The 25119-nt window shown below is 36.8% G+C and overlaps 1 protein-coding gene across 2 annotated transcripts in view; it reads right to left on the minus strand.

Annotated features, from left to right (window-relative positions):
* The window catches only part of CELF2 (CUGBP Elav-like family member 2), a 543341-nt gene that overhangs the window by 438386 nt on the left and 79836 nt on the right, over positions 1 to 25119 (minus strand). Inside the window, exons 2-3 of one of the 2 annotated variants that reach the window (XM_053977018.1) lie at positions 14835 to 14874; positions 9305 to 9340 (exon numbers count right to left, since the gene is read on the minus strand). The gene's annotated coding sequence lies outside the window, so the exon portion shown is untranslated. The remainder of the gene's footprint in view (positions 1 to 9304; positions 9341 to 14834; positions 14875 to 25119) is intronic. The other variant, XM_053977017.1, reaches the window with a different exon arrangement.

The following is a 25119-nucleotide window of genomic DNA, read 5'->3' on the forward strand; positions in this document are numbered from 1 at the left end:
ACCTCATTTTCATTCTAAAGTCTTTCAATGTAAAGGACCAACCTTGTCCCAGGACTTGTTTATGCTTCCTTTTCATCTTCTACCATCTTTCTCCTTCTCTTGGTCATATTGGGATAGTCCCAATGCCTGTGCCTTTAAACCTGGCACTGTTCAATACCTCCATTTTCCTCAACCCCAGATCCCTGTGGAAAAAGAAATCTCTACCTTCAAAGCTTTGATATTCTCTTCCAAATCTTCTGACTTTAAAAACCTATTCTCTCAAAATGAAAAGAAGCCATATGACCTTATGGGTAACGTCTTTTCCCTTTCTCCTCACCTCTTTGCTCTTATACTTATGACCCAGGACTTTTCCAGGATATGAGCTCTGGGAGCACATTTTCAAAAAGAGGGATGTGATGTAGTTTCCTAACATTCAATCACTTAAAAGTACCCAAATGTCATGTGTACACTCCAAAGCATAATAACCCTGTTCTGAGTCCCAGAAATATTGATGGAACCTCACATATGATGTGCCATTTTCATATTAAAGATTTATTCAGAAGAAATGTTCTCTACAGTGTGTTTAAAATTTATTTCCATTTTTTGCCATTGTATTACACAGGATTTCTATCCTGTAATAAAATAATCAATGAATGATGCATGCAATGCAGTAAAAAACACATTTACTGTTATTCCAAGATGCACTGATTTACACGTGGATCTGTTCAACCTTTTTTAATTTGACCAGATGAAAAAGCTTGGGATGACAACCTTTGGAAGATCATGTGATCTAACTTCAGATGTCTCCAGTGTCAATATCTAAACCCTAACTAATTTCTGTTACCTGACTTACAGGGAAAAAGACATCATTACAATGCAGTTCATATCTAGCAGTACATTACAGGATGTGAATCATGCCCTGGAAACATTTTTTTTATTTTTAATGTAAAGTGAATTGAGGATAATTGTCCCAAGAAGCCTACAATTAGCCTGACAAATCCCTCCAAAAATTTTTAAAAGAGCGAGCTTACCTAAGAGGACTGTGAGTTCAAAGACAAAAAGAGAAGGTCTGTCAAGTGTTGCATCTAGACAGCACTCACAATTATTTAGGGAGCAAAATGCAAATGGGAAGTTGCAATTTTTGAAGGTTGTCAGAGGTCTACATATGCGTTTTCCTGAAATCTTTAGTTGCCGAAGGTAGAGGTTTAATCTCTTAGAACAATTACACAGATAAAGAAGAGAAACAGGCTGTTTCAGAAAGTGGTTTTGGCCCAAGACTTTGGTATAAAACCTAATCTTAGATAGGCAGGACCTGGCTCTGGAAGCCCTCTTCTGTTGATTCTATGAAGGATATTTTGGCATAATTTAACAATTGGCTCAAAATATGTGTCTAATTTGTAGACCTGAATCCCACTCTTAATGTGTGTGGGGTGAACATGTGCTTTTTCTTGAGTTGAGGCTGATATTAATAGGGCTTTTCCACCAGGAAATAAAATCCACATTCATAGTCTTATTTTAATCTCTTGGAGTATGGACCATGCTTTGTCAAAGTCAGGCTGTTAAGAAGAAGAGGCACCTGTGTCTCCATAGTGCATAATAATATAACTGCCTTTACATTCTAGGTAATTATATAATTTAAATTTTTAAATAACAACTACAACAACAACAATAATAATAATTCCTTCTGTATAATTATCACCAGAAACCAGATCTTCAATGGAAGATTCTGTCATTCACATGGGTGAAACCCAATAAGGCTTGTAAAGGTACTTTCCTGCACTTCTACACAATTTACATCAGGAATTTCAGCCTATCATCATCACAAGCAGGCAGCAAATTGTATTTGAATATTGAGATTTTGTCAGTATATTTTTAAGACTTCAAAACTGCAGGCAGCAAAGAGTCTAACACATCTGTAGGGAAGATGTGATGGTTAATTACACTCTGAGTGTCTTATTTCTACCTCTGAATTTGTCAAGCTTCATCTCCATTGCCTGGATCTTGTTATATACTTTTCTGCTAAATTAAAGAGTCAATGAATATCAGAAATTCTTCCCTCTGCAAGTATTAGACTCTGATCAAGTCAGTTAACTTCCCCTTATTAAGTTAAATAGCTTGAGATTCTCTCGCTTTAATTACTGTACAAGCTCAGACTTTGCACTAAAGTACCTGTTACAGCAATTCAAATCAATGAAAACCACAGAAAAAATATGAACTTGCATGCTACAAAAATAAAACAGAATAAGCATAAAAGAAATCTTTCCTGACCATCCATCTTCTCTTTTCTGAATACAGGAAAGATAAAATGTGTGTCACACAAAAGAAATGACAATGGTGACAATAAATGACATGGGGAAATTTACTGTGTACCCAAACTAAGGAAAGGATAGTCAAAACCTAAGGAATAGAAAGTGAAAAACTAAGGATGAAAAGGTCAAAATCACAGGAAAACAACACAGAAAAAAATAATAGGGTTTTCTGTTCATGAATATTCTCCTCCAACTTATGACACAATTCTATACCAATGAGTAAAATTTCCTAACAAGTGTGTGTTTTGTAGAAGTAACATTGCAAGGTACTAGTGTGCAAAAAGGAAAAATGCAACACTGAGAGAAATTTTAATAAATGAGACAGTCTATCTAATAAAGACATTTTAAAAAGCTGCAAATAGTGGGATGATTCAAGGAAACTCAAGTTTCGTATGCCTTCGAGATCTTCTGATGGATAGATAGATGAAACTTAGGCCAACAAACATAAAATCAGTGCACTAATTGTAGTGAAATGGAACATGTCTATGAGTTATTCAATCTAGAATAGATAAACAGATATGATTATGTAGCTACTGTTGTCTTGGTACCATTAGTCATATTTTTCATCGCTTTAGTTTACAAAGCAGCAATATATTTTCATAAAAACCTAAAATCAGTCCAAACAAAGTTTTTGTTTATAATCAGTCAAACCTTACTATGGAATAAATATTTGAGTTACATGTTTTAATTTGAGTTTCATGAGTGCTTTTCTTTCAATTTGTGCCCATTATTGTTAGAATGGATAAAAAAGGAGAGTGCCTGGGTTACCAGGAGATACTGCAAATCAGAGACAAACAATTATGCCTGAAGAGCACATCATGATGGGGTGACAACATTGGTGAATCTTAGTAGGGCGATTGATGTCAGGTACTGGTTTTCCAATAGCTGCATCCAGAGTCCACAGAAATTAGTGCAAAATTTTGAAAAGTGCTGGTTTGGGGGTTTAGCTATTGGAAATTGCCAAACAAGCCCAAACATCAAGATTCATTTAATGTCTGATATCTCACAAACCAGAATTTACAACACAGTGAGTTAGGACAGAGCAAATTACTCAAAATTCTAAGCCAGTTGAATTTTGACACCCATGAGCAGCATAGCAGTCCTTGATGGAGTTTTTCAGTGGCTTTAGTGTGTGTTTGGAGCAACAGCAAACCCCGCATCTGAACCTGGATAACATTAGCATTATGGTAATGAGGCTCGACGAGCATCTGGGCAGCGATTTGGCTCGTGGAAAAGGAAGGTTGGTAGTGAGCAGCCTCAAATGGCTGACCTCGTTTTGACATGCACATTACAAGCCATCATCAAATTTCACTGTAACTAAGTGCCAGGGGCTTCCAACAAGCTGTTCTGAGGTTGTTCGTTTGGAGTCCAAAATGAGTAACTTTGATATGGCTCATTCCTGCAATACCACATGTTTTCAAGGCACTAACATGATTTGTAGGAAATTTAAAACTGTACACAGTTGATTGCACAGACTGGACTTCCTCCACTCTGTCAAGTAGAGTGATTTGTCCAGAGAGAAGATGTTGGACAAAGTTTGAAGGGAAGCTGCTCGTGTTCAAAAGACAGGCTTACAGGGTTTCTTGGGCTCATTCTCTGCCAGTATGTGATTTAAGACTTTTCTACATCAAACACTGATCAGCAAAAATTGTAACATTTGGATTTAACAGTTAACTATCTATTCAAGACTATGGATATATTCAATCCATCCCTGACACTCTTTTGTATTGTCCCTAGGTGGGAAAAGCAGCAAGATTAACACATAATGTGACACTTGAAACTGCTGTTGGAAAACAACAGGAATAATCTAGATAATGCACCAAGAAGATATTTCTATATGTTTTGTGACTGGAGAAAACACACAGATGTGTGATTTTACTTCTATAGAAAAACAAGAGTGTGCTTTTTACATAAACTCTGAAGAAGACTGGAGGATATCTGATGCACAATAAACTGGCTTTAAAAAGAGTCAGTGTTCACCTCATTGCATTGCATTTAGGAATGCAAGGTAAATTATGTTCAGTTTAAGCTTCATGAAGCTGCTTCTTCATTTTGAGCTGGGATAGTAGAGACTAATTCAGGGGCTGCTGTAAGAAGGTGGCATAAATTCTTTTATTATATGAGTACATGACACTCGGCTTCCTAAATTGTACTAGATGTGAATGTATGGGCAAATGAATCAAACTCAAAGATCACATTTGGCTTCAGATTTAGACTTTAAATATTGAAAATATAGAAGTAATTCCATTAAATGTGTTCCCATCCCAGCCAAGGGAGAAGCATTTGATAAAATCAGTACATTTTATGTGGGTACAATGGCCTTTTAGAAACCCATAGTGGGGTGAGAAATGTTCACCTAAGAGTGAAATCTTCATCTCATATTGAATCCTAACCAAAGGTTTGCCACAAACCTAATTGCATCATTTACATTAGTGCTTCCACTGTACACAGACAGGAATAATAATAATAATAATAATAATAATAATAATAATAATAATAATAATAATAGAAAGCACAACAATTAAAGTTCTTATGCACATTGTTAAATTGGGGAACAGATTTATCTACCACATAAAGATTATTTGTAGGCTGTTTTCAAAAAAGTTTAGTCCTGACACAGAGATAAGTTCAGTTTTTCTGTACAAAATACTGTTTCTGGACTGTCATGTTGACTTTGCAGTTATGCTGAACCCAAAGGATGCAGATATTAAATCTCTCTTTGCTGCTAATTTGATTTTCCACTTTGGGTCCACCTTACACATATCTCTTACTTTTACCACATGTCCATGACCCCAAGTGCAAAAGACCTGCAGTAATAAAAATTATTATGAATAACAGTAGGCAGAGGAGAGATTAACATCAAGAGATATTTTGGTCAGAAACTGTGCTGCAATGGTTTCAGCTTAAAAGAGAATAAATCTCCCAAATAATAAGCTATATTAGCAACAACAACAAAAAAAAATCAAGTAAACATTCATAGATCATGGCTGAACTATGATAATGTAGAGTTGAGAAAATATGGTCTAGTCTGCTTAAAAATCTGGCTATGCTGCTGTGCACTCGCAAGTTTCTCAAGCAGGAAATGATGGAAAGCTCCACTGATCTCAAATAACTCAATTGTTTTTCTTTTCTAATCAAATATCTTCATAGTGAGGGACCAAAAATGCATCATTCAGCATGCAATGTGGTTGTGAAAGCATGAAATATGGCACTTCACTGTTAATGTAATATTAAAGATTAAAAATGTTTATTACCTGTTATTCTTCTCTTAATTGTTTTGTGTGGAGAAAAATAGAAGTTGCTGCTTTAATGCATAAAACCCCCACAATGTGCATTCAAAGCAGAGAGCAAAGTGTTGGGGCTATGAAAATTATGTAAATGATGAATTCCAGTGAAAGAACTTTCAAACCCTTAGGGTCTTCAAACAGCATTAATTCAAGAAATTAGATACAAAATTTAACTTTTTCATGCTAATAATGATTTCATAAGGAAAAACTCGTTAGTAAAGGTGACAAATATGAAGTTCTATTCAACATTTAAATTCAGGAATCTTAGTATGCGCCCCTGGGATATATTTACTCAGCCAATGACTCTGATGTTATTAAGTAATTTATTTGAGAAAGTCTCCATTCATGAGTTTACATAAGAACAATATCAGGTTTACAAAGGCTTGTGTTGTCAGTTTAGCAAATACTTAATTCACAATGACTTTTGCTTAAGATTTTCATTAGGTTGTTCAATATTGTTTGATCATTTAATGTCAGCTTCATAAGATCATAATTTTCCCTATATGAAAAAAGGAAATTAAAAGGAGAAATAAATTAAAAAGTGTGAACTAAACTTAAATTTAAATCAGCTTTGCCACAAAAGAGAAGAGAACAGTGTCAGCACTTGTGATTGTAGTATGCTTGGGTATAAACTACCTGCACTTAGCAATCTAACATTTTGCTGTGGTGTATTTCTATGCCAGCAATACCAAAAATGTATTGAAACATCTGAAATGCTGCATTATGGTTCAGTTTTTGAGGACTGATCAGTTATGTGACAGTCTCAATTTCTGGCAGCATTAGTTAGGGGGTTCATTTATTGGATAGGAAACAAAAATCATCCTAAATCTCTCAATTTCTATGGCTATTCATGCTGTAATCTATGGTCTCCAGCCAATGTTGAGGTAATGTGCAAATGTAACCAAAAATGACAATTCCTGCAAGCCAAGGAGCAGAGAAATAGCACAAGATCTGAAAATTAGGACAGCCAAAATAATCAACAGAATATTTGTCTTCCTACAGAAAATGCTGGTTCTTCAATACAGAACATTTTCCCAGGAAATGAGCTGATTTTACTCAGCTTTCTAATGAAATACAGGCAAACCTTGAAACCCTCATTGTCTCTTGGCTAGATCATTCACCATCACTCCTCAGAGAGCTGCCTGGTCCCCAGGCCCTGTCACAGGGCTGTGCTGGAGGAACTTTGATACAATGAGTGTTTGAAATCCCTGCTGGTTCCTGTTACAATCGGCCTCCATCGCTTTTTCTCCTCCTCACAATGGTTCTTGCTCTCCCATCACCCTGGTTCCTGCATTCAAGTGTCTTCCCACCCTTGCCTCTCCAATTTATTGAGGCTAAAATGGCAACACATCAGCCTTGGTGTTTCCATGTGAGAGATTCAATCTGTGTTCCAAGGCTTGTCTCTATCCCTTCATTGCACATCCTAAGACAGCTGAATCTTAAAGCACAACCTGCCTGTGTGCTAAATCTTTTGCTCTGCAGCAGCACCAAACCCTGGCCTACACCTGACCAGAAAGAAAATAATATCCAAATAGAAGCTCACATTAGACCAGTTGCTAAATTTTGTCACATTTGACTGGGGTATGAAGCACCTGGAGGATCTGATTGAGACATGAGAAGGCAAAAGTCATTTTCTGGCAACAGATCCCATGAGAAATGAAATAAGGACGTACAAATAAAACATGTAATGACTGTCTTGTCTGTAATCCACCTTTCCACTAACCTAGATGACTCTTTAATCTCTAACTTCTGTTCTTAAATGAATACATATATAATGAGAGAGAGCAGGCAGGCCAAGTTAGATTTGGTCATATTTATTAACACGTGTCATTCAGTTGTAACTGCATTTGTGGGTTCTCTGGCAGAGTGGTTCTCTGACATTTTAAGGACTTCTGAAATGCAGAAGGGCTCTAATCTATATCAAAATAATCTCCATTGGTAAATTGGATAGTTACAGGATGAAGTGGGCACCCTAAGAGAAATCACAAGGCCTGAAAGGTAATGATCTCGGAAAGGACTTTCTTGCAAGGTAGAAACTCTCAAGAGGAAATCAAAGGTCCTTATTAGAAGACTGTGAATTGAGGAGATGAGAAATTATACCGAATTAGCCAAGGATTCATAAGTAAAGTAGGATGTTGAAACTATGAAGTTATTTTACTGGATCAGTACTAAGGTTCAATTTGTGTGAGTAAGGGAGAGAAGGCAGCTAGAGATGATTTCCAGACAGGAGAGACAAGAAGGATTTGGCAGCATAATCTCTGAAAGAAAGTTAATAAGGGGAAGTATCTGGAAGTAAAAAAAAAATCAGTATATGCTAGGCTTACAGATAGGTTACCATTCACCAAGAAATAATCACCATCCATGTGATTAGTGCTGAAAAAATAAAAGCAGGAAGCAGGAAACACAGATGGAATGGGTTAATACTTTTGCAATAAGACCTATTCACACATTTCGGAGGATTGGTTTTAATTCTTCAGAGACACCACTGAAGTTTTTATTATTAAAGCATTAGATAAAACTTAAATTTGCAGCACAAACAGAAGCAGAAGGACTGGTTTCATACAAGTTATAAGAGCACAGGAGAACAGTTTAATCTGGATGATGTGGGTACCTACAGGGATTACAGAAAGAGGTAAAGACTCATGATTCCCTTCCCTTCTTCAAGGCTAAAGATTAACTGTTCATGGTACTGGTGGTTTTTGCTACCATCCTACTAATATCTTTAATAGCACACATTTAAAATGAAGTATTTTTCATGGCTCTTAACTTCAGTTGGATGCAATGCTAGTGAGGGAAAATGTTTTTTTTTCATATTTATAAGTGATCTCACACTATTCCAACCGGACTGTAAAGAGCTGCTCCTCAGACTCAAGGAGGTGGGATTGACTCAAGCACAGGAAATTGAGGAACAAGGCCTGACACACCTCTCATCACAACAAACCCAATAAAAAGTGCTACTTTAGCATAAGACTTGAGCATAAGACTTGAAACAGAATCAACCCCATCAAGTAATGACCTCTCAGTCCGTAACGCATTTGAAAATCCAAAGTAGAAGAGATAATATTTTTCAATTGGATGAAATTACCAAGTATTTCCCAGCAAAGTTAATCCTAAACATTGTTAGACTGGTTTCCCTTACTGGATCAATCAATTGATTGATCTGTTTATATTTATATCTATGTATATATAAATATATACACAGCCTCTTACAAAGGGTGCTGGGGTTTCCAGTAAAGAACACAACACTTATTTACAGAAATATGATGTAACCTGGGTGGTTAGAGCATGTTATTTAAGGAAACTAGCTATGATTTATAGCAGCAAATAAATAAGACAAAATTTGTTTAACATATCTCAGCATTAAGTATCTCATGCATTAATTGTCTCCAAAGTCTGTTCCATTTGTTATCTAACAAGGTATACTCCATTATTATTTTTATCCAGTTCATTGCTTCATTCTATCTGTTCTTTCAAAATTAGCTTGTCTAATCAGAAACTGCTTTGGCTGGTAGTTCATTTCACATTAAAAGGAGGAATTCTTGTTTACTGAGAAAGTAATTGGATTATAATTTTGAAAAGAAAGGAATATAGATTGTAATAAATTATTTCATAAAAAATACATGGGAGTGTGAAAACTAGCAAACCCAAGACAAATTAAAAGCTCTAATGAATGAAAAGGCTATAAATAGAACATGAAACTGGAAAGAATAATTCATCATTGTAACTTACCTACTCCTTGTTATTCTGTTGAAAAGAGCTGAATATCTAAGGAAAGAAGAAAAAAATGTATTTATCAAATGATGACCAAGAAAATATTTATATTAGCTGTCACTTTTCTTCTAGCTCTTTAGCCCTCGTAGATGTAATTCAATCCTTATTACAGAAAGAAAAAGTAAAATTTAGCCACATTTGGGAGTATACAATTCCATTTCAGTTATTTATTAAATTCTGTTGATAAGTTTGCATGACCATAGGTAGACTGTAATAAAGTTGCATGCATGACTTTGTTACCTGCATCAGTATATATTTAAGTGAAAACAAGAAAATGCAGCAATTATATTCAAAACACTGACCAATATACTGGGGCTGTTTATAGAGTTGGTCCATCATGTATATTTTATTGCTTATCAACATTTCAATTCATATCAAACTGTAGGACTTCTTTTTCTTTTTTTTTCTTACTACCTAAAAATATTTTGTTGCTAATTCTACTCTTTTTTGTGTTTGTGTTTTTATTTTTTTTTTAACCTAAAACAATGGGTATTAAAGATATGAGAAGTAATGGACATGAACTACGAAAATTGTGTGAAGGAAAATAAAACACACAAAAGAATGTGAGAAATTGTAGCAAATAAGATTTTAGAAGTTAGAATATACATATTATATTATATTATATTATGTTATATTATATTATATTATTATATTTATATTATATTTTACTATACTATGCTATTACATACAGTAGAAAAATCAAGTGATTGTTATAAAATTCTGAAGAACTAGGAAAATCTTGTACTCTCAGCATTCACCTGTTCAGCTGATTAATACCTTGAGCTCTTTCTGTTTGTAGACCTAACAAAAAATACAAAATTAAATTAAATACACTAAATTATGTGAGCTAAATTGTTATAGATTTACATTTATTTAGCCTGATTTTATTTATCTGAAAATCATTCTGGTTTTCCTTTTATTTGAATTGCATTTATGATACCAATTCAAGCTTTGATCTTAAATTACACTTTTGGGGCCTGAAGTAATAACAATTTTGAATTACAAGGATCCAGTTCTTATCTACATACCAAACAGGTTGTTTATAGTGCAGTTTGTTCAGTGAATATACTCAAATTTAACACAGGGAGATTGATAAAGGTAATCAGCAAATACCATATTGGCTTAGAATAAAGATGAAAGCAAAATGCACCTGACTCAGTAAAGATAGGAGTTAAATGCCAGATTATCCACATAAATGTGTCAGTAAGAGGAATTTCATGCATGACAGATGTTAGAACGGGCATTAAAATGGTCAGGACAAAAATCATTAAGTGCCCCAATAATGCACATTGGGCTAAAGCAAATGTAGGATGTCACAGGCAAATTCACACCAACTTCAAAAAGTTATTTACATGCTCAAAGTTGGGGCTTATATGTGAATGAGATAAAAACATTAAGCAGGCTATTAATACCCACTTGAGATGTCTCCTCTACATTTAGAAAGCAAAAACTTATCATGCTACCAACACCATGAAACTCAAAAAGTGTCATGAAATGACTGGATGGAATTTTATTTCTTTCAAAGAAAAATGCAACTACAGAGGATGATAGCCATAACCCAGGTCCTACACAGGCCTTGCCCATCAAAGCTGCAAGGAAAGAAAATTATTGATGTACTGAGAGGTAGGTGCTGCTACTTTTCTTATGGTGACTGATGTGGAGCTTCATTGAAGAAAATGATATTACAGAATCACAGAATGGTTTGGGGTGGAAAGGACTATTAAAATTCATCTGCTCCAATTCCTTTGCAATGAGCAGAGACACCTTCAACTGGATTAGATTGCTCAGAGCCCAGTGCAACCCGGCCTTGAATGTTTCCAGGGATGGCATTATCCCACTTGAGAAAAGAAGTTTTGATACCTGAGCCAGTGGCTGCTTAGGAGAACGTAGGGATTGAATAGCATTTGGATATGAGCAACGCAGAAAAATCACTGTTGTTCAGTCAATATAAAATATTTAAAGCAGAGAATTTCCATTCATTAACCTCAATACAAAGTAGCCTTGTACCTGCTCTCCAGAATCAGATCATATGAGAAAGAAGTTTGACAGTGATGTAGAGACTCTCAGGCAGCCCCAGTCATCAGCTTTAGGTTTCTGATTCAGGACAGGGAAAGCATAATCCTACTTGAATATGCAGTCCATGAAAATCCTCAGCTAAACATTGGTGATAGGAAGTCCCAAAATGCGGGCAAAGTAAACCGTGACAAGTGACACAAATGTCTGGAATTTTCCTGTTAAAGTGATCCAAGCTGAGCATGCCAAAACCAAGGGTGAAACTACCAAGGATTTTATTACTGAAAAAGTGATATTAACCTCAGAATTATTGGCATATGTTTTTTATTCTGGTGGGTTTTTTTTGTATTTTTATGTTTGGGTATGCATTGTTGTGGCTTGAAAAGCTCCCAGAATTAAATTTTCTGGTGTGGAGCCTATGTATTGTTTCCTTGATTAATTAAGTGAGCCATGAACCAAAAGTCATTTTTGCTCCCCCACTGGCTGTTCACTTCATGTGTATCCATTTCTTGTCTTTCCCATTTGCCTCCTGTCTGTCTGCTGTGCCCTTTCAACTCCTGCAGGGTGCATCCCCTTCCTTGCCTGCCCACACAGAACCAGGCTCTCAAAAGGGCTCTTCAATACCACCATAATGAAGGTTAAACCTAGATAAATAAGAACCCCACAAACCATCTGTGAACTGATTCCTGTGGTGCAGTCCCAGTCTTTGACCAACTCTCATCAGAAATCTAATGAGAGCACAATTTACATATTTAAAAAATTTAAATTAGATCAATTTTGTTTTAAACCTGGATAATATGAGACTCTGAGAATTCCTTGAACAGCTCTACAACGAATTGATCTGTCTGCCTACTACATTCAAAAAATTGATTTTCTTTTCCTGAATGGTAACATTTCTTTGAAAAGAATGAATTCAATTTGTGACACACTCTGTGAGTGTTCTGCATCTGATTCCAAGGTTTTAGAATCTTTTAAATCAATAATAAAACCATTTTAATTTGGCTTAACTTTGTTGGGCATGTGTATTTGTAATTTTCAAAGATTATGAGATAAGAAAGTGGTCCAGGACTAAGTCCTCTGAGTCATCTGACTTCTAGTTTGTCTGTTTTGGGCTTCTCAGTCTGTCTGATGAGAAAATTCCTGGGTTTGAATCAACCTTCATAGTTCTGACAAACAGAGTCAGACTTTTGCTCTGAACTGGTCTGAGACCACCAGTCTGTGAAGAAAAATCATCATGTTATTATAAAACAAGAACAGTCCAATAACAAATCTGGAGATTTAAACCTATAAAGCTTGGGGCTATAACCACTACCTCACCAGTGAGGTCTGTAATATCCCCATTCCCACATCTCCTTCCTCAGCAATTTATTTTTGCTCCAGGTGAGCTTTAAGAAATTCTTCAGCAGCACTAAAAGCTTCATGCAGTTCAGGGACATAACAGGTTAGCTAGTCTGGGCTACAGGTGTTTCAAGATAACCCATTTGTGTTGGCACCACAGTCATTTATTGGTGCCTGAAATCCCTTTCTTTTCAAGAGTTCCTTCACAACAACCCCATGCAGCACCAGTGATATGACAAGAGGGCATGGTGTCAAGCTGCACCAGGGGAGGTTCAGGTTGGACATCGGGAAGAACTTCTTCACTGAAACGGTGGTCAAGCACTGGAAAGGGTTGCCCAGGGAAGTGGTGGATTCACTATCTCCCTGGGAGTGTCCAAGAAATGACTCAATGTGACACTTAGTGCTATGGTTTAGTTGAACACAGTGGTGTTTGTTCAAAGGTTGGGCTTGATGATCTCAGAGATCTTTTCCAACCTTTAGTCTATGACTTTAAGATGCACTGAAACATCAGCATAGTGATGATAACTCCAGCTGAGATAGTCTGGTTACTTTTGGCTGTCAGAGTTCACTGATTGAGAATCTTTGATTCAATTTAGTCACTCAATTCCATAATTCTTAGAATTGCAGGGAAAAAATTAGGGTGGAAGGAACCTCTTGAAATCATCTGGTCCAATGCTCACGTGTTGCTCCCAGTAAATGAAGGTTCTTTGATAAACTTCCACAGAATTTGACTCTAAGCATATTTGTCACCTCTTGTAAATGCAAATTAAAATGTGTTAAACTATCCCGATGGTGATTTAAGAGTATTTGCCTCCTTTTACAAGAGCGCAGCGTGCAGAAGGTCAGACTACATGGGTCTGCTGGCCAGAAGTGTGTCAGCCACACGCAGCCCCTTGGGCACGGGCAGTCACATCAGCATGTCCACAGCCAGCACCCAGGGAACCTGGGGATGAGTTCTCAGGCTGCACAAAAGACATTTCATACTACTAATAATCCATAGCTAGAGGTAAAGGTTAAATACTGAGCATTATCGAGATACAGTCCTTTATACTTCACTTAACTAATTGAATTTGTTTAATTAACAATTTACACACCTGGAGAGAAATACAAAATCTACTGTGCTGTTTGGCATTCTGCCTAAATTGGAAATTACCTATACATCCTTTAGTCTGTATTAAATGGGATTTGCTTTGGACAGAATTGCTGTTAACAGTTAGATAGGGATATTTTTTTTTTTGAGCTTCATTTTCTAGACCGGCACTCTGGTAAATTTTTTTATCCTTACACACACCTGAAAATAAATGAAATCCAGAAAAGTTAGATGAAAGTGTTTTTATTATTAATTTTAAACTGTGCTTCTCTGTGCATAACGTAAATTTTCACCCAGATACAAAAGTGAGAGACAGAAACGTGCCAGCCTATTTCACATTCGAAGCAGACACACCAGACTCACAAAACCAGATTGTTTTGCCCGTAACTGGAAGGCTGAAGAGCAAAATCTCATTAAGACTGGTATATGGAAGGAGGTTTACAAGCCATGCATATCCATGAACAGGTTAGTTTAAATGCCTGAGAAATAGATGGCTTTTCAAATATGTGGCTGACAGTCATGGGTTCAGAAATACAAACTAAGATGGACTAAAAACTTGATACTCAGAAATAGATCTGTCTGGGAAATGGTGTTATGGAGAAATGAATCTGCATTCCAGGAAGACTGCTTCTTAAAACCAGTTCTGATCTTCCCATGATTTGGTAACATGGGTTTATCCCTGGCATCCCGATGGATTTGGGTCTGATGCATGTGTTCTCACACGGCACCTCTGAAAATCTGATTTGCATGAAGTAATGCTTGCCTAAGGTATTTAAAAGATTTGTCAACAGGAGGAATATTACTGCTGAAGGAATATTCAAAAGGCTTAGGCTTTCATGCAGTGCACTCTGTAAAATCACACTTGCTCATGAAAGTACAGCACATCTTTGCAGTGCTAATTTCTAATAGCAAGTAGTTGGTGCCATTTTCGGATTTTGTTTGGTTACAATTGTCTGCTATATATATTATTTGCCCCTCTTCCTTTATAAACCTTCCCATGCCAGGTAACGGCATACATGCAGAGCAGAGGATGGGAACAGAACTTACCCTTGATGTTTGCTGCCAGCCCTTAGGCTTCTCCTGAAACCTAGGAGAAAAAAACCCAAGACTAGTTTCTAATGGCCTTGGGTTTATAGTTTGGACTGGTATCTCATGGGTATTTACTTGATAATTCATCTGAAAATGAAGAATAACCTTATTGAATGAATCTCTAAGCAGTTAATTGTTGGCCTGTATCCTCTGATAAGACCACATTGGCCTTGACTGGATACTGAAAACAGCGTAAACGTATGAATTCATTTATTTAATTATTAATTCAAGGTTAGAACACTAATAGAAAAGTCAACACAAGCTATTGCTATGACGATATTAAGCAATCAAAATATTCTGGTTTTATACTGAATAAGTTCCTAATAAACAGCACACAGACCAAATACAGAAGAACAAAAGTTACAAAATCATTGCAAATTAAATCCATTTTTCATTAGCTTTGTTGCACATGAACTCAGGTATGTTTGAACTTCGCAGTCATTGTATTGCATTCAAAAAATAATGCTGCAAAAATTTCCATGACTTCAATAGAATCTCTTCTGTAATAGTAAGTCAACTCTCCAGTGGCCAAAATAATATCTGTAAATGCCCATGAATTTTAACCCAAAACGTGGCAGTCTGGCATGATTAAAAGCTTTAGACTCTCAAAGAGCAACATGACTAAAGCAGGACTGTAGCTTTGACTGGCACCTCACTGGTTTCATTTGCCAGTATTGTTATTTTCCAAGGTAATATTTGATTTACAAGAAAAATGCTTTTAAGTCCCACAGTAAGTCCTACAATGTATCCACAAGTATAAAACCCTCAAATTGCCTTCATTTGTCAAATGCTAAAGCCGTACCTGAGACTATTCAGTGGCAAAGTAGGAATCTAATGATGTCAGCAGGAAGGAGGGAGTTTAGATTTATAGAGGTTTTAGAGGCGATACCTCTTGTCTCTCCTCCCTTGTCCCCCTTCTGACTCCCTTTAATTCAGCACTTTGAGCACAGTAATGCAGTTAAGCTTCAGTTTATGGCACAGATGCCTCATAAGTCCAGTCTCCATGATTTCATTGAAAGCTCTCTCACGTCAGTAATTTGAATTGATTTTAAATTCCAAATTATTGTGAAGACGTTGAAATACAGAGCTTTAATGTTAACCTAACTCTCTCCTTATGCTACACTTTCCCTCCCAAACTGTCATGTTTTTTCCCTTGCTTACACAATAGTTGCCTCTAATTTTTTTTTTCCTGGCTGTTGAAACACAGAAGAAAGGCATTTTTGGATGGAAATAATAATGAAAGCAACATGGATTTGAGATAAATTAGAAGTGAATGTGAACAAAACATTATGGATAGGTGATTACCCCAAACTAATGTTTTCTAGTTTTCTTTACTTAATATAATTCCAAGTTATAAAATAAAAAGTAAAAAAAACAAACAAACATAGGTGGTCATTCACAGACTATGGTCATGGGAATATCCTAGCACAGAATTGTTTTAGTCAGCGTTGTCCAAGAGCTACGGAGTGCCAGGTGCAAAAATCTGATTGTTCTAAATAGGCTAACTGTTGTTTTTAGCAGTTAACTTCATTTTGTAAATGCTCAAGTACAATCAAGGTTTTGTCTACCATTTGTTTCAAGAGTCTGGATCAGATCCTTAAATCAGAGCCAAATGTGAATAAAAGCAGTAAATTCTTTGGCAATAAATCCTCAGTAGTCCACATTACTCAAAGATGGGACCTGCTGGAACATCTTCATAACATTCTTTTGCCTTCCTTCCCCTCATGTGCAGCATATTGCAGTAATCAATTAACATGATGGAATATTCCTGTGCTGAGACCTTCTTGTAACTCCCATATGGTCAGAATTTAATCTTAATAGATCAGGGTTTGTTTTGTTTTTTTTTTTTTTTTAGAAGCTGAACTAATTCTGCACATTAGTGATGATGGAAAAGTAAGATTTCAGAGTGATATTGTGGTTTTCAACCTGTTGGTGTTGGGGTTGAATATTTTGGAGAAGTTGGGTACTTGGACAGGACTGAGCATTGTTCATCTGCATGTAAACCACCAAAGTAGGCAAGCAGAATTGGAGGTGCCCAGTTCCATATCTTGCACTTGAAAATGACCTTGCTGTACCTCTTTAGAGCAAACATATATAAGCAAAGTTGTTGATCTCTTGATCTTGTTTAAATAATTTACTCTTGCCCATCTCAACGCACCTTTTGTTTGCCTTCGTAACTCAAAAGACGGATTCCACTGTAACAAAGGAGGAAACTCTGGTTTATAACCTGAGTAATACCAGATAGACCTTGGCTCACATAAAGCTGATCTTGTGTCTCTTTCTGATTTTAAGGGTTCTCTAGAAGAGTTTAAAAATGTTGCAGAAAGTCATAACTGGAAGTTTGTCTGAGTGCATTCACCATGATTATAAAGTTAAATCCTTAGAGGATCACAACTCTGCAACCAGTAACATCTAGGAGTTTCAGAAATTTAATTTAATGTACTTAGTATATGATAGTCTTGTAATAAAACTTATTACAAACAAATTCTGATTTTTTGTTTAAGCTTAATATCAGATTGACCTTCCACGTTCTTTAGGTTTTTTTCTATATTGAACAAGAAAATCCAACACAATCCATACTGTTCTTTCTGAATAGATTTGGGGAGGTGGAGAAACAGCTTGGTCCATGTATATTCCAGCAGAGGGTGGCAGTACACTACCACACTCCCACAGTAAAAGAAAAGTTGTACAGTAATATTTATGCCTTCTGTCTTTAAGGGAAGAATACATCCTGCAGATGAATATCTTTTGCGAGATGGGAGATGGGAATTGGACTGGGAAAGTAATCCCCAAATCACTTCAGTGACCTTGCTCAATCCACTCAATCTCCATCTCTCTTTCATCTGAAATATTTTTCTTCCATAATTACCATCAGCTGATGACTACAAACCATTATAAAACTCCAGAGAATAATCGCCTACGAGAATGAATATGGATATCTGAAAATGGGAATCTTTCCTGATTAACTAATGATACCAGAACCATTAACTTCATCACTAACAGCAGAACAGCCACCAACAGCGTTAAACAGGATAAACCCTAGAAGGCAAAAAGGGGCACTCTGTAGCAGGAAGGAATTCCATGCCACTATGGACATGCTAACGGTCTCCTGCCTTTCCTCAGTCCAGTTTTGCTACTTTGTTACCAGAGTATTCTTCAACATTTGAAATACCTTATCATCTCTTCAGCAGAATGTGGATTTCTCTGTTACTGTCTTAGACTTCCCTTCAGTTTTTATTTTCTTAAATCCCGTTTTGTTTTTTTTTTTTTTTTTTTTTTTTTTTTAATAGAAAGCAGTTGGGAAATTGTTAATAGGCCAGCAAAAGAGGCAGGGTGTATTTTTTTCCTTCTGGAAAAATCTTCTGGTTGACAGAAAAAGTAGCAACTGGTGCAGCCTACTTTAAATTACTGCAGTAAAAATACTTTAACACATTGTCAAACTTCAGACCCTGGTGACTCAAGCTTCTATATTTTTTGGATGTGAAAAAATTTCAGTGTAAGAAAAATCAGTGCATAATAGGAAGGAATACTCCTTCATTATGCAAATAATGAAAAAAATATTTGTATACAGAGCATGATTTCTTTAATGCGCTTTTATTTCCCCTCAAGAATTCAAACCAAAGAATTATGCAGGTCAAGAAGAACTTGAAGAACAAAAGCCATTCATGATCAAACTCTCAATATGGACTTACATTAGTAAAAACATTTGAATAGCAGTTTTATAATAGTAATCTAAGTAGCTTATGTTAACTTCTCTAGTAACCAAAGCCAAGAATAATTTTTGTGCATTCTTTCAGTAGACATTCATTATTTAAATATGTAAAATATGGAGGCAGTGTTCTGGAACTTCTTTTTAATAACAGGAAAGAAGCTGGAAATGATGCCAGGAAATTTAGGTGAGGAATGACATACCCCTTCTCAAGAAAATAAGAGATTTTTTTCAGAGAATAAAAGGAATAAAATATTTCCAGTCAAAATTGTTGTCAATAATAATTCCTTAACTTGGTCTACCTCAGTAGATTTCAAAGTGTTTGAGACACTTAAGAGTAACCTTCTCACCTGTGAGTAGCTTCCTCTATAACTCCTTTTAACATCCCCAGCTATTCCTACAGGAGGTGACATGATTTTCAGTAGGGTTTTTAACTAGCAATTAATGAGCATAAAGTGATGAAATACGAAAAAGAATAGCCAGGGTGGTCAGAAGCTCAAAAACATTGTCTGATTATCATTAAGATTACTTTATATATCAGTTCTGGGGTCTTTGAGGAGGGAGGAACAAGGTGTGCAGTGCTGGAGTCCTTAATGGCTCCTCTACACTATTGAACCCTACCTGGTTAATAGAAAACCTTGTGGCAAAATTTCATTGAAGAATAAACAAGACAATAGGAGAAAAAGTAATTTTTTTAGAACATTCATTTTAATGAAATAAAAAATAACTGGGAAAGAGTGAGAGTTTCTTGAGAAGAACAAGCTTGTCTTATAGCAGAATAGATTAAAAATCTGTTTTACTCATATAACTCTGAAAATCCATGATTGAAAACTCTAGCCTTGAGAAGTTACAATACATCATGAGAAAAAGGTGAGTTGGTGTGTAATGTTTCAATTATAGGGTTCTCAAGAGTACACAGGTGGTGTAATAAATAAGGTCATGGTCTTTCTAACAGCAGTATCCCTGGTATGTCTGCAGTTGCTATGAATGGGAAGCAATAATATTTTTGATTGTTAAAAGTCCAAAGTTCAGAGGAGATCAATCTAATATTCTGAAAGATAAATAGATAAAGATTTGTAATGTAAGGAGTACTTATGGTATTTATACGATCTGGTCTGTGTGGTGGTTGTCCAGACCATGGGGATGATCAATATATGCAATACTGGGTAATAGTGACTTTTAAAATATCCTCCCCACCATGCAATGGTATTATTATTTCAAACAAGTAGTTCTAAACACAGATTTTTTTCCCCCATTCTTGAACTTCTTGCGATAGATCAACAAATTGAATAGGTTCCCAGTATGGCCACCCACCAAACCTGCTAGATTTTGCCCTGACCTGGGAGTTTGTGAAGTTGATTCTGTTCCCAGCTTTGTAATCATCTTTACTTGTTAGGCTATTCCCTTCATCTTTCAACATCTGTATTCCACCACCACAGCTTTTATTCCCCACTTTATCTGTTTAGACCAGAGTTCCTACAGGCTCTTGTCTTTTGCTGCTGTTAAGGCTTTGGCCTGAGCCAACACTAATATTCAGAGCCTTGAAAAGAAGCTTCCATTAGGAATTAAAAATTATTGTAAGTTCAGATGATTCTTGATTTCTTCAGCTCATATGCATCTGTTACTAATGACATGCTGACCAACACAATGTAGTAACAAATGTGAAATGTGTTACTGATGTGACAGAGCATTTGCTGGCACAAAATATATTCAAGACTGGACTGTGCTCCAAAGGAATAGGAATGTGATTTTTAAGAGCCCTACAATTAAAGAATCACCTTGAGAAAACATCTGCTTGACTAGAAAGGTAGGAAAAGACTGAGAAAGGAAGCGCTAGAGAATCTTCGCTTTCCATTCCTATCTCAGATTTCTTTATTTCCTAGGCACTGAGCAAATTCCAAAAGGGGAGTAGCAAGACTGGCATTGAAGGAGCACAAGTTCACTTGAGGCATAAACGGCCTAACAAGGAGTTCTGCACTGGTGGTTCAATCAAAGAGTCTGCAGGTCATTTATCCAAGGGGTTCCAGGCAGGAGGGGCTCAGTGTCCATGGCTATCCATACACTATGGTGATCTATTTTATCTTCCTTTCCTGGTGCCTTCTGCCTCTATAACTCTGATGTTAAAGTGGCAAATTCCTTGAAGTATCACTCTCTACTTTCTTGTTGGTAGTTCTGTAGCAAACCTCTGGAACATGACTGCTCCTGTTTTTTAGTGGACATTACACATTGATAAACTACTCCCAGAAGGTTTGTAATAGGACATACAACAACTTCAAGGAAAAACAACAATGTCATTTCAATTCTTTAATTTTCAAAATTCTAAATACAAGATAGATAGGATTTTCAACCTCCTCATTCCTAATCAATTCCTAGCAAATGTAGCTGGCACATTATTTTGAGGATACTTTCAATGTATTCAGATACATTTATCACTCAGCTTACTCATTGAATACACACCCCTGATACGGATTATTACTGAAAGAACCTTATTATCTTTTTAATTTCCTGATCTTGTGCCATAAAATTCTTAACCTTAATGTTGTATTAATTTAATTAATTTTTGCATTTAAAATTTTTATCCTAATTTAAAATGCAGTTAAAGAAGTCTTTGGGATTTACACAGTAAGCTAATAGTATTGACAGATCCAGTGTCCTTTTACCTCTAAGGCTCTTCTTTACTGAGTGAGCAAATGAGAGGGTGCTTTTAATCACCTATTTAAAGCTAGGAGAGAATCCCGAGAGTTAATTGCTATTATATCATCATTCAGGACAAAGAAAAAAGAGCATTATTTTGTAATCATTGATCTCCTATATAATTAAATCAAAAATATTCTTAATTAGGCAGAGAACTAGATATGGTTAATACAACTATGTGGCGCTATCAGATTTTGCAGCTACTCTTCCCCTGTCTTGCCTGCTGCAGAAGGGGAGCAAGCTCTTTTGTTCAATGAAAAATACCCATCAAAACTCAGAGAAAGCCAATAGAGATGGTGTTGTCCAACTTTATCTACCTGTCATTAAGATTTTTGAAAAGAGACAAAAATGTTGAATTCCCTTTGACATAGTCTAAATCATTACAGATTTGTTGACACTCACATGCTTGCTTTGGTGGCAATAGAGGAAAGTTTTCAAAGTGGTTGTCAGACAAGAGGAAGATGTATTTGTGAGTGGAAAAGACAAAAGGGAAAATAGATTTACAGAATATACAGAAAGTTGCTTTCATTTATTTTTCCCCTTTGTGTGTTTTTTTTAGCTAAGAAATGCCACATGCTCTAAAGAAATGTATGAGACAAATACAAGCAAACTGCTCATAAAATTCCATTTTTTAAAAATTTCTGTTCCAGGAACACCTTCCTCATCACAGGAGTGTTAATTTCATCAGGTTGACATCTGTGGAAATAACGTATGTATTTAAGCAGCAAAAACAGAGATAGGAACATTCACATAATGAAATCTATTTTCTATTTGAATCTAAAATCTAAGTGCTGTCCCTTTAAAGAAGACCTTGCTATCTTGATAAAGAAAACTAATGACGTGGCCTTTCTGGGGCTAGTCACATAATAGCCATGGTGACAAGGACCTCTATCACAGAATAAAGCAGAAGATAAATGAGATTTTTCTAATATCCATTTCACCCATTGTTCACAAGTGTCATGCGATACAGCTTCTATTTATCATGAGATAGTAGATACTGGGCACTATTTTGTAAAGGAAACCTAAATTACAACATTGTGTTATTAAAAGCCTGTAAATACTCTTTACTCATTCCTCTTCATTTTGTAACTGTGCCAAAACAAGTGGGTTTTGTTTTATTATTATTATGTTTTATTTATTTAAATAACCTAAAGGACATTTCTTATATTTATACTGGATGTCCACACAGCTTTTAGCAATAAAATGAGAACACGTGTTTCAGTCAGCTTGCTTGAAAACGTGTCTGAATACATGTTTTAGTCACTTGCCCCAAGAAGAGGGGTATTTCACCTCGATTTCCTTCTCTCAGCTCTCTAGATCTCTTTACAGAATCACAGAACCACAGAATGGGTCAGGTTGGAAGGGGCCACAGTAGCTCATCTGGTCCAACCCTCTTGCTCATGCAAGCTTATTCCAAAGCACAGGGCACAGGATTGTGTCCAGACAGTTCTGGAATATCTCCAGGGAGGGAGACTCCAAGCCTCTCTGCACAATCTGTTCCAGTGCTCGGTCACTGCTCGGACTGAAGTTCTTCCTCATGTTCAGGTGGAACTTGCTGGGCGTCAGTTTCTTCCTGGGCATTGATTTCTGCCCTTTGCATCTTGTCCAATTGCTCAGCACCACCGAGCAGAGCCTGGATCCATCCTCTGACACCTCACTGCAGATACTGATAGACATGTATCCTCATGTCCCCTCTCAGCTGCCCCTCTTGAACTTGAGGAGTCCCTCAGCCTTTCCTTATCAGAGAGATGCTCCAGTCCCTTCATCACCTTTGTCACTCTCCACTGGACCTGTTCCAGGAACTCCTCATCTCTCTTGTCCTGAGAAGCCCAGAACTGGACAGAGCACTCCAGATGTGCCTCACCAGGGCTGAGTGGAGGGGCAGGGTCACCTCCCTCAGCCTGCTGGCAATGCTCTCCCTAATGCACCTCAGGATACCATTGACCTTCTTGGCCACAAGCGCTCCTGAACAGCTTACTGCCACCAGGACCCCCTGGTCAGCCCCCAGCCTGTACTGGTGCCCACCTGGAGTTCCTGGCTGTGATCCACTTAGTTACTCTATCTATCTGACCTCCAAGACCTAAGCCTTCAAAGAGAATGTAACCTTCCATGCAAATAAAGCATATGGTGATATTGAGTCTGTTGGAATTCACACATATCAACAAACAGTCTGAAACAGCAAGCCAGAAATCTGAGCCCCCCAGTCTTAGCTTAATCTGTGGGAGGAGCTGTACTGATACTTCAGTATCAATGATATTATTCAGACATTGATTTTTATTCTGGTGAACAGAATGGGGCTTGGCCCACTAAATTTCAAAGGGAGAACAGCACTGGGGAATGAAATGTAGAGGAAAAGAAGTTTAGAAACAAAGGATGTAGGGAGAAAGAGGTGGTGAGGTGAAAGAGCAGCCAAGAGGAAAGGTGTGTAATGTGGTTATAACAGCAGCTAAATGTAACAATTTACACTGTGCCAGATTTGCCCCTTGGTCAGAGTGACAATGAAAAGAAGCTTCTGTGCAAAACAGGGATGGTTTATACCCCAGTCTATTGACCCAGTTTCAAAATTTGATCTTCCCTCTCATCTGAACGGCCATGCTTTGTCCCTGGGGCTTTTCTAAACCCCTGGCACCTTGCAGCAAGTGCTGAATTTCTTTCTTGTGCACTTTCCATTCATATAAATGGTTGGAAAAGCTGTGTAAGACTTTGATTGCTGTTTCAAAGCATGAAAGGGTCTGTATAATTTACAACCTGTGCAGCTTTACTCCTCTATGGTCACCTCTAGGGTGTCAGGCAGGCCAGCAAACTATCAGCAAACAGTTTTCTGCACAACTTGAGAGGAAAGGAAAAATTCTAGTCATGGATATTGGCACAAATCCACTCTCATGAAAACTCCCACTAAATCTTTACTGTCCAGGGAGAACACCTGAAAAAGCCTATGCTTAAAACACTGACTTGCAAATTGGATCCTCAATTTAGCTACAAATTTCCATTGTGACCAAAGGAATAGTGCTTGATTTGTGTGTCTCTGCTTCTCTAGAAAGAGTATAAAGCTTTCTGCTTCCTATTTGAAGCTGCAAGCTCTTGGCAGTTAGGGGTGGAAAATTTTGCCCAAATAAACTACCTATAAAGATAATAGCAATAGCTGTCTCTCAGGCAATGCTTTTCATCTGCAGATATTAATGCAGTCTGCAAAGTATCATTATCTTAATTTATAAAAGCAGAAACTGAGGCACAGGAAGGGAAAATTACATGTCCAAGGTCATGACAGGAACATCAGTCTGATCTCCCAAGTCCCTCATTTCTGTGCTTTACTATGTCCCACAATGATGTCTTTCTGGGACACATGGAGAAATAGTGATGATAATGAGCACACAGATATCTCCTTTGAAAGGTCTCATCATATTTCTGCCTGCATGCAACTCAATTTATACACTTTGGAAGGATGAAGGCTGAGTCAATATAGCATTAATGCAATACCCTGATGGCTGTTAGCTTCAAAGACATCTTTTTCATGAGAAACAAGACTTTGAAAGGAGAGCAGTCACGATACACATAAGTGCCACCTTTTAAATTATGATCAAAGTTGAAAAGTGGTGTAAAGTTGTTAAGAGACCTATATATTAGTTTATAGACTGTATTTACTAGATCCATTGTTTCATGCATGCTGTTTCTAGCCTGCACAACCTTGTGATAGGTTAGAAGAGGAATTGTCTGTTTTTACTCTTGGGACATGAAATGGAACAGAGGACAGTGATACAGTTCAGAAGCTATAATGAACAGAAGAGACTTAAATAGTTCCTAGTACTGACCTAGACTTACAGAGTGTCACCAGTCTGTCAG

The sequence above is a fragment of the Vidua macroura genome, chromosome 5 (assembly GCF_024509145.1).
Source record: "Vidua macroura isolate BioBank_ID:100142 chromosome 5, ASM2450914v1, whole genome shotgun sequence".
Lineage (NCBI taxonomy): Eukaryota > Metazoa > Chordata > Aves > Passeriformes > Viduidae > Vidua > Vidua macroura.